The following is an 11,277-nucleotide window of genomic DNA, read 5'->3' as shown; positions in this document are numbered from 1 at the left end:
TTCCGTTGAGGGACCCCACAGAGAAGGAGCCAGGGGATTAAATACCACAGGCCCCTTTTTCTCCCACACTCTGAAATCTTCTGAGACTCACCATTGACCGAACCCTACAGAAAACCAGGAGCTAAGGGAGCCATTGATAAAGTTGTCTTCCCAGGCTGGAGCAGGGTGGGGAAGGTGGGAGAGTGGATCTGGAGGGTCAGATAGATCTAGCACAAGGGGTTTCTAAATGCCCTGTTCCTAATAAACTTGGAGACCTTTCCTTGTAAACATGCTCTCAAGCTTCTCTGCCACAATCTAGGCCCAGCAATTACAATCAGTGTTCCATAACGCAGAGAGAGGAATGCAGTGACCGCATCCTGATGAACAATAAGCTTGATCTTTTCAGGTACACAGACTGGGGTGGGTATGGGACATTAAGACACTGCCTGCTCTAATGGACGGGTGTGGCCGGATGATGTGTGATAATACTGAGGACGCACTTCACACTGAAGGCGCCCCATGATTAATGAGCCAATGAGTTCAACCGGGAAATTAAAAGAAATTAAAAAAAGAAACTTTAATAAATTCTGGCTGGAGTCTTGCAGAGAGAGAAGCCCTCCCTTCACTATTACTGACTGTCATTTTTCAGTTTGTATCCAGGGAAGTCACAAATAGATTCACTGCAGCTGTCACAATGATGGGTTTCAAGCATCCTTTACATCCCTCTCCTGGGTATATACCCGAAAAGCTCAAAAAGATGCCTTCACAAAGATATAAGCACCCCTATGTTCATTGCAGCATTATTCACAGTGGCCAAGATATGGAAACAACCAAAGTGTCCTGCGATAGAGGACTGCACAAAGATGTGGTACATAAACACAATGGAGTACTCCTCAGCCATACAAAAGGATGAGACACTGCCATTTGCAACAACGTGGATGGACCTTGAGAACATTATGCTAAATGAAAGAAGTCAGTCAGAAAAAGCTAAGAACCATGATTTCACTCATATGTGGGATATAAACCTAAAACTCATGAACACAAACAGCAGTGTGGTGGTTGCCAGAGAGAGAAAGGGTGGGAGCAATGGGGGTCCTAATATATGGTGACTGGAGAAAATTTGACTTAGGTGGGGACACAGTGCAATATGCAGATCTTATAACATAGAAACCCACACTGAAACCTGTATGATCATATTAGCCAATGTCACCCCCAATAAATTTAATTAATAAATTAATCTAAATTTTTAAAATTTATTTCAGAGAGGAAGGGAGAGGGAAAGATAAAAACATCCATGATGAGAGAGAATCATTGATTATCTGCCTCCTATATGCCCCCACATCGGGGATCGAGCCCACAACCCGGGGACGTGCCCTGACCAGGAATCAAACCATGACCTCCTGGTTCATAGGTCAATGCTTAACCACTGAGCCACGCCTGCCAGGCATAATTAATTTTTTTTTTTTTTTTAAGTCCTGACACAGTCACTCTGGGCTTAGAATGCAAGGTTGAATGCTGAGCTGCCTTGGCCAGGTCATGGCCACCAGGCTGGTCCATGCTGGATAGAAGTCAGGGTTGCCATCTCCTAAGATGGAATGTAGTGAGCAAGGCCTGGGTGCTGGGAAGGTGGTGAAAATGTCACACATTCAGCACACACAGATGTACACAGGTGGAGAATAATATGGGGCCTCATACTCACAAGGACACATACAAAGACACAAAGATACCAAAGATATATAGACACACATGGGGACATACAGAGACACAGACAGACACACAGAAACACACAACAAGGATACACATGGATGCACAGAGTCCTAGATACAGAGATAAACATACGCAAAGGCACACAGAGGGCTGTGAGGACTGAATGGGACAATGATATCAAGTGCCAAGTAAGGGGTTTCATGGGCAGGACACCCACTATCTGTTGCTTCTCTAAAACCAAACAGGAAGGAAAGTCCATTAACAACACAATGAACTATATTTTAAACAAAAGAATGTCTAGTGGTCCAGAAGGGACTAACCCAGGTCACAGCCAATTAAACAATCCATTCTGACACGGGCAGAGTCCTTTTTAATCTTCTTTAATATAATTTGTGCTTTGTGTGCTGTAACCTTTTACCATTAAGCTGCCTACCTGCACCAACGCCTTGCCAGTCTGTGCCCCAGGATTCCAGGAATGAACTGAGAGTATGAGGCGAAGAGGTGGCTAATCTGAACACAGGATGCCCAGATCCCTTTCAAGTTCATTAGGGTTGACCATGGCCAGTGTGACCCACAAGGGGGAAGTGGAAGAAGCCGGAAATCCTCACCAAAAGGGGAGAGGATGAGCCAGTCATGAGCACTTGCCAGATCTCTTTTTACCCTCCTAAGTAGCTCCACTACGTGCCTCACCATCCCATTCACTCAGGAGGAAACAGAGGTTCAGAGAGGTGTGGCAGCCTTCCCAGGGTTGCAAGGTAAGGACGTGGCGGTAGTAGGATTAGAACACTAGCTGGTCTGTTACCAAAGTAGTTCTTGCCCTCCTTGCCTTGGCTGGCCTGACCCTGGCTTGTCAGGTGGGACCTTTACCCATGACCACCCCTTCTGCTTCTAGTTGGTCCACAGATAGGGCTACTTACCAGCTGTGGGACTTCAGGCAAGTGACAGCAACTCTCTGGGCCAGTAGATTGTAACCCCTGTGAGGGGAGGGACTTCCTTCTGTTTATTGCTCTATCCCTTCACCTGAAACAGCTTGGTACTTAATAGGTGCCCAGTGAACGAATGAATAGGTCTGTTTGCCTATCTCTTCATCAGAACCACAGGATGTTTTCCGTGGAGCACTGGACAGCTTTGTGCTTGAATTTGGAGGCTATTTTGATAGCCCTTGAGCACAGGGAGACCGAGGAGTCAGTCTGGTCTGATTCCAGCCCAACTGCGTCCCGAGAAAAGTGACCTATTTGCTCCTCAGTTTCTCATCTATCAAATTGACCTTATTATAGTGCCTACCTTGGGGATTTGGTGGGAATCAACTGAGATGTATGTGTAAAGGGTCTGATCATTACACATTCAGTGCTCAATAAACAGGTCATTGTTATCTGGACTAATGATAATTGTTTAGGCTACTGACCAGCAGGAGAGGTGACTGTCCAGAAACCTCACCACCCTCCAGAGGAGAAGTTCTGTGTCTCCATCCAGGCCCTGCCCTGTCAGAGGGGGCGGTATGAGCAGCCAGGTGTCCTGCTCTGGGTAAATAGGGTGGGGGTTGGGAGGAGAGCAGATTTCTGGTTGCTTTATTCCTGCTCTGAATTAAGTACCTGCAGAGCTATCCTTGGAAAGGAGGGAGGCAGAGGTGGCAGGCACTTATAATTAGCAGAGAGCTCATCCAGGCAGGGCTGGCCATTGATCACCTGGCTCCTGGCTCACTCCAGCATCAGGGAAGGAGGGAGGGAGAGCATATGTGTCCCTAGGAGCTGCATACAAGTGTTCAGGTGTCCGAAAGACCCTGAAGTGGAGATGGAGGGTGGCAAGGGAGATGGCCAGGGTACTCCCCCCTGTGCTCAGCCATGAGGGAGGACAGCAGTTAAAACACAAGGAGCACCACTCCACAGGAGGGAAGCTTACCCTTATCAAGATTGAAGCTCAGAGAGGGAAAGTAACTTGCCCAAGGTCACACAGCTGGCATAAAAGTTATGACTTCCAGTCTAAAAGTCAAATATGCAAAATTGTTATTTTCTAGATTGAAATTTCATCTTTACCCCAAGCTCCCTTTCTGCCAAGAAGTGGAAATTTAACTCGATCATTTCAGAATCTTCCCATCCTTACTACTCAATTCCCATCTGCAGTCTCCATCTGTGCTGGTTTTCCATTGTTGCATAAGGAATCACCCCAAAACTTAGTGGCTTAAAACAATAACAATCTTATTATTCTCTTGGACAGTTGTGGGAGTTGGCAGCGTTCAGCTAGGTTGTTCTTGCTCAGGGTCTCCTGTGCTGATGCAATCAGACAGTGGCTGAGGTTGGAGGTATCTTGAAGGCTGCCAGGCTGCCTCATTCAGCAGCTGATGTTGGCTGTTGGTTAGGACCTTAGCTGGGGCTGGGGCCTGAAACACCTTCTGATACATGACCTTTCCAACTTACCTGGGCTTCCTACTGCAGCGATTTTCAACTGGTGTGCCTCGAGAATTTTTAAAAATATTTTTTCATTGATTTCAGAGAGGAAGGGAGAGGGAGAGAGAGATAGAAACATCAATGATGAGAGAGAATCATAGATCAGCTGCTTCTTGCATGCCTCCCACTGGGGATCCAGCCTGCATCCCAGGCATTTGCTGTGACTGGGAATTGAACCACGACGTCTTGGTGCAGAGGTTGGTCGAGGCTCAACCACAGAGCCACGCCAGCTGGGCCACAAGAATTTTTAAAACATCAATACCTGACTATCTAGTCAGGGGCACTGATCTCTTCTCCCTTAGATAGTTAAATAAAATACAAAAATGACCACAGCAAACAATAGCTTTCCAGCAAACCAGTGTGAATGCCTTGTCTTGAAATATATATATATTAGAGTTGCATCTTTTTGGTCATGTCCCATAATAAGGTTGTATCTGATTGGTTAATTCTTTGTACCAGAAATCCTTACATACAAGGATAGGCATCTGATTTTTAGAAAAGTCATTTTGGAGCAAAAAGTGTAGGCAATTACTATTATTGTTTTATTTTGTAAATCAATAAAAAAATTTACCTGTTTTTTGTCAGGCGAAATTTATATATATATATTTTTTTAAAATATGTTTTATTGATTTTTTTACAGAGAGGAAGGGAGAGAGATAGAGAGTCAGAAACATCGATGAGAGAGAAACATCGATCAGCCGCCTCCTGCACATCCCCCACCGGGGATGTGCCCGCAACCCAGGCACATGCCCCCAACTGGAATTGAACCCGAGACCCCTTAGTCCGCAGGCTGACGCTCTATCCACTGAGCCAAACCGGTTTCGGCCGAAATTTATATTTTTTGATGTGCCACAGAATTTTAGTAATTAGTTTATGTGTGCCTTGAGATGAAAAAGGTTGAAAATCTCTGCCTTACAGCATGGTGGCTGGGTTCCTAGAGTAAGTGACTCAAAAGAACAGGCCAAAGTTACCTTTTACAATGGCCTAGATCAGGAAGTCACATGGCATCCTTGTGCTATAGTCACCTGCTATACTCAATGGGAGGGAACTTAAGTCCTACCTCTCAATGAAAGGAGTGTCAACATCTCTTTGCAATATACGCCTGGGTAATGGGACAGCTTGGGGCCATCTTGCAAATACAATCTGCCACACTGTCTCTCCCCTGAGCCTGCCTTGTGCCTGCATGCTCTGCAGTCATTGGTCTACTGAGCCCTGGGCCCTCATTGCAACATCCCCTTGCCTGGGCCTCTTGGGCTACCTCCATGTTTCTAGGAATATGAGAATCATATTGCTGCTTCTCACACCAAATTGAGCACTCAGGGACCTCATGAGGCCATCTCAGAAGCCATCCCACCCCACTCCCAATTCTTCCACTTCCTTACCAGGCAGAAAGAGTGGGATATGGGGCCTATAGCAGTGAGGGTTCAGACAGAAAACAGATGGCCCAACATATAGTAAGTGCTCCGTAAATGTTATCTTCTATTCATATAATTCTGATAAGTTATTGTGGGACATAGTGGAGGAAGAAATTACTTCTGCCCAAAGTATGGAAATAGTTAGGGCAAGTCTTACAGAGGAGGTACCTTGGATTGGATTTTTTCAGCTGGAGAAATGAGAGGAGGGACAGTCAAGGGACAGAGGACTGAAAGTGCAAAAGGTGTGGAGTGTGAGGGTGCACAGAGCTCCCCTTTGTGAAACTTAGCCAGGGAGGGGCCAGAGCCTGCAGGCTGGGGCTGGTTGGGAAGATCCACCTGTCAAGTCATTACAGGTATGTGAGCACCAAGCGGGAATGAAGGCAGGCTGGGGAAGGAGCTCTTTGTGCGGGTCCATTTTGACCCTGCACCCTGCCACCACTCCAACTCTCCCAGGGCGGGGTGTGCGAAGCTCTAGGACCTTGGTGAAATGAAGCAGGTAGGTGCTCTTTGGAGCCCTTCTGGCCAGATGGGGGCGGACCACAGAGAGTATTCTCAGTGCCTTCCCAGGTTGGCTGAGTCTATTAGAGGCTTTGCTAGGAGGCAGTAGAGCGTGTAATGACTCTATTGTTTCGTTAGGAGCACTGTGTTTAATTTAATAACTTAACTGCTTGGCAAAGGAGGAAACTACAGCCCTGGGGGTTGGTGAGAGGTGTATCTATTGTTTCCAGGGAGTCTGCTATCTAGGCACCAGTGTACTCCCTGTCCCTCACCAACTCCTCCCACTCTCCCCACTGTCTGCAGACTGGGGCTCCTCAAACCCCCTGAGATTCTGACTTATTAAATCCAGGGTGATTCTGACACAGGCGACTCAGGCATACTCTTGAGAAGCCCTGATAAAGAGGTGGGTTAGAGTAAGGTCTCTTGAATGTCACTTTAAGAAGTTCTACTTGTCTAACTCTAGTCTACTTGACCTATAAGGGCTGGATGTGGGGTTTGTCTTGGCAAGACCCATTGTTCTTCCAACAAATGTTCATCAACACCTGCTCAGGGCCAGGCTTTGTTCTAAGTAAGAACCCTGAGGGGGGACAGACATGGGTACGGGAACCTGAACTGTGATGGAGAGCTGCTCTCAGAGCTGCCACAGCCTGGGAAATGCAAGGACTAACTCTGTTCTCAGAGGTGGGGTCTTTGGGGCTGGGCTTGAGAAACGAAGGAGAGTTCACCAGGGAAGCCAACAGGAGGGTGAGAATGGGGTGGAGGGAGGCAGTTTGGACTTTATTCTTTGCCCACGGGGTATGGTTTATCCCAGTATGGTGGCTCTCCTGGTGTCACTGCCTCACAAAGCCCCGGGGTGGCTCAGGGACTCTGTTTTCTCCTGGCTCCCTGGGCTCACCTTTGCGATGCCCCCCTGCCCCTCCTGCACATTCAAAGGCCTGCTGCCTGGAGTCACTGGCAGAGTGGGAATATCAGGGCGACAGCCTTTCTCATTGTCACACAATTAAGGGTTCCAGCTACTGCAGAGCCATGTGAAGGGACTTCTTTTCTTCCTTGGCTTTACATTTTTTTCCCCATCTCTGGCTCTATTATTCTCACATTTAATTAATGTTCCACTTGACTAATAAGATATAACAGAAGCAGCTGGGATGGCCTGGAGGCTGGGGGTGGGATTGTTGCATATCTCAGGAAGGAGGGGAGGGTTTTCAGGGACTAGCAGCCTTATGGTGAGGGAGGTTAGATGTGGATGGGGGCTCTGCCACACTGCTGGGGAGAAACCCAGTGGGGTGAGCCCAGCCCACTCTGCACCTTTGCCCTGCCATACCCCTCTTCGGAGCTGCTTTCCCTCTTAAACTCCCACCACCTCTGTGTTCTTCTCATCCTCCTACCTCCCAGTACAGCTCGGGGAGTGGTTCTCATAACGGAGCAGCGGCCTCGAGACACCTGGCTTGTGTCTTTAACAATCCAGGCCCCTGCTGGCTGGCGTGGCTCAGTGGCTGAGCTTTGACCTATGAACCAGGAGGTCATGGTTCAATTCCCAGTCAGGGCACATACCCGGGTTGTGGACTCAATCCCCAGTGTGGGATGTGCAGGAGGCAGCTGATCTATGATTCTCTTTCATCAATGATGTTTCTACCTCTCTCTCCCTCTCCCTTCCTCTCTGAAATCAATAAAAACATATTTTAAAAATGCAGGTTCCTGGCCTGCTCCAGGAAGCCAGTGGGTGGAAGCTCAGGAATCTGCACTTGACTGGTCCAAGTGCTTCTGATACAGACAGATCTTGAGCAAACTTTGGGAAATCATAATTTGGACAATAAGCTCAATTCACCTCTTTTATTCATATTTTTTAAAATATATTTTTATTGATTTCAGAGAGGAAGAGAGAGGGAGAGAGAGATAAAAAAGAAACATCAATGAGCCCTAGCTGGTTTGGCTCAGTGGATAGAGCGTCGGCCTGCGAACTGAAGGGTCCCAGGTTTGATTCCGGTCAAGGACACATGCCTGGGCTCCGGGTTCGATTCCCAGTGGGGGGCGTGCAGGAGGCAGCCGATCAATGATTCTCTCTCATCAGTGATGTTTCTATTTCTCCCTCTCTCTTCCTCTCTAAAATAATTTTTTATGAGAGAGAATCATGGATTAGCTGCCTCCTGCACGCCCCCTCCTGGGGATCAAGCCCACAACCTGGGCATAATCCCTCACCGGGAATCTAATTGTGATCTCTGGGTTCACAGGTCAATACTCAACCATTGCAGGCACACCGGCTGGGCTCAATTCATCTCTTTTATAAAAAGGGATTATAATCATAGTACCACCCCATAGCCCATTATAAAGGTCAGGATCAGGGTCTGTCCACTGTTAGTGTTAACTGTCAAGGTCATTGTCATTGGTTCTTCAGGACCATGTCTGTCTGGCCCAGCTGTCTCCAATGCCTGGCTCTCTGACCACAAGTAAGTGATCAAGAAGCTTTTGGAGCTTGGTTTTCTTTGGGCAGCTCCAGGAGGCAGACTGGAAGAGAAGAAGCTGGAGGTTATTACCTCTCCTTCCTATACTGTTTGAATGTTTTAACCTGAACCTGAAAAGTACTCTTTTATCATTTTAAAAACTTATTTAGTTTTGCATTAATTTATTAAATGACCAGAATAACCTTCTTGAAGGTTTGTATAGAGAAAGTGTCCTCTTCATAAGGCTTTTGAACTAAGAGCAGAGAATGCAAAATCTAACTCAGCAAGGCCTGTGGGCACTGTGCACCACCACTCGCTGGGAGTTGTTTTCTGTTTTGTGTCTTTAGTTTAAACATTATTTAATAGTTGTTTTTTAAAAAATATTGTTTTATTGATTTCACAGAGAGGAAGGGTGAGGGAGAGAGAGAGAGAAACATGATCCTGCACACCCCAAACTGGGGATTGAGCCTGAAAATCCAGGCATGTGCCCTGACCAGGAATCAAGCAGAGACATCCTGGTGCATGGCACGATGCCCAACCAACTGAGCCACACCGCTGGGCCCTGGGGGTTTCTTTAAATGCAGGTTCCCAAGCCCCACCCTAGGCCTCCTGAATCAGAATTCCTGGGGCTGGCACTGGCCTTGCTAACAAGCTCCCCAGCCATGGTGCTGCAGGTGGCCTATGCCCACAAATGCTGGGAGAAACGCTGCCTCGGGGCTGGAAACAGGTATCTGACACCCTGCGGGCAGAGACATGGCATCCCCTCCCTCTTTTGTACCTGCCTCAGCCCCCCAACTCCAGTCTGGGCACATGGGAACTCAGAAAAGGCTCATTGATGAATTAAAAGCACACTGAGATCCAGAGAAGGGCAGTGACCTCCCTGAAGCCACACAGCCAGTGAATGGCAGACAGCAGAGGAGGATGGTTAAGAACCTAGGCCAGTGATGGCGAACCTTTTGAGCTCGGCGTGTCAGCATTTTGAAAAACCCTGACTTAACTCTGGTGCCGTGTCACATATAGAAATTTTTTGATATTTGCAACCATAGTAAAACAAAGACTTATATTTTTGATATTTATTTTATATATTTAAATGCCATTTAACGAAGAAAAATCAACCAAAAAAATGAGTTTGCGTGTCACCTCTGACACGCGTGTCATAGGTTCACCATCACTGACCTAGGCTGAGAGCCAGACATACCCTGGTTGAAGAAGCTAAAGGCAAAATAGCCCTTTCCTTGATCTGCTGTGTGGCCATGGGCAGTGTTTCATCCCCTACAGCCCAATTGGCCCCTTTATAAAATGGGGCCGTTCATCCCTATCTCAGTGTTGGAGTGGAGTAAAATAAAGTAGGTATGAAAAGGACGTTTGCACCACATCTGGCTCCTGCTAACTTGCAGTACACGGAAGCTGCTATTGTTATTATGGATACCGTGGTATTACCTTCTTTATCACTGAGAGGCCTCACAGCAGGGACTAAACACACAGGCCCTGGGGCTACTGGCCCCACTTATTATCTGAGTGAACTTGGACAAGCCACTTCACTTCTCTGGGCCTTGGTTGCTCCATCTGTAAAATGGGGACAAGGATAATAACTGCCTACCTCACCGAGCTGCTGTGGGTTGATATTGGTAACGCTCTTAGGAAGGTGGCTGGCACAGAGTAAACCCTACGTGAACGCTGGCTGTTATTATCAGCAGCCTGAATGAGAGGCCTGTGGCACCCCGGGGATGAGGAGTGCCTGCTTGCTTCGCTTCTCGTTCCCAGTCCCTCTGCAAGTCCCAATAAAAGCTGTCTCCATAATGAATGTACCTCTCAGCCAAGCACGGCTGTGACCACACGGCTCTGACGAATGAGGCCTTGGCGGCAGCACCAGCATCCATACAATTAAGCAGCGTGATGGTGCTGGGGAAGTGGATGACAGCTGCCTGACTGGTATCGATTTCCTGGTGGGACCACAGCCCAGGCCAGACAGAAGCTTCTGCTGAGAGAGGAGACAGTGTGCAGAGCCTGAACCGGGGGAAGGGGGCTGGGGTTGGAACCTCCCAGGCCAGGGTATCCTAGAACAAGCATGCCAGACTCAAAGGCTAACATGGGCCAAATAAACAAGGCTTAAGTTTATGTGGGCCACAAAAAAACCAAAAGCTTCAACTGTCATAGAAACGTAGGTTTATTTTGATAGAGACATTCTGAATACAAAGGGCTGAAATAAATGAGTAATTGTTAACATAAAATGATACATTTTAAAAGAAATTAATGTTTTATTGCACATTAACTTACCAGACACTGAATAACCACACAAATTAATAAGCGTAATGCAAATAAACCTATTTTTCTTGTTCTCCAAAAGCGAAATGTTTCCTGGTGCACACCAAACAAATCAGTCCAAGACTAATGACGTGGCAATCATCTGCTAAAATATTCGCTGCTAGTATTAGTGGAGAGAAATGGTGCGCCTGTGCATAAGATGTATAAGGGAAATTGAATGCAACACGATTATGGTAATATGTCATTAGCAAACATTGTAGTTTGTTGTTAATAATTATGTATAACAGGATATTGTAAAAATTAAGTTATGAAATTTTTATTAAAATGTTTCTTACATACTGTCATATTGGCTGGGCCGCAAAAATATTTGACATGCTTGTCCTAGAGGCTTGGGCAAAGAAGCCTCCCTCCTTTCAGAATGGCCATGTACATCCCATGTTTCATGATTACTAGTATGTTGGTGTGACACAGGAGCTCACATTTAATAATTAGAGAGCATCACTTAATATTCAACCATAGATGCAATGACGA

Source organism: Myotis myotis, unplaced genomic scaffold, assembly GCF_014108235.1.
Source record: "Myotis myotis isolate mMyoMyo1 unplaced genomic scaffold, mMyoMyo1.p scaffold_m19_p_13, whole genome shotgun sequence".
Lineage (NCBI taxonomy): Eukaryota > Metazoa > Chordata > Mammalia > Chiroptera > Vespertilionidae > Myotis > Myotis myotis.
This window is presented reverse-complemented; position numbering follows the sequence as displayed.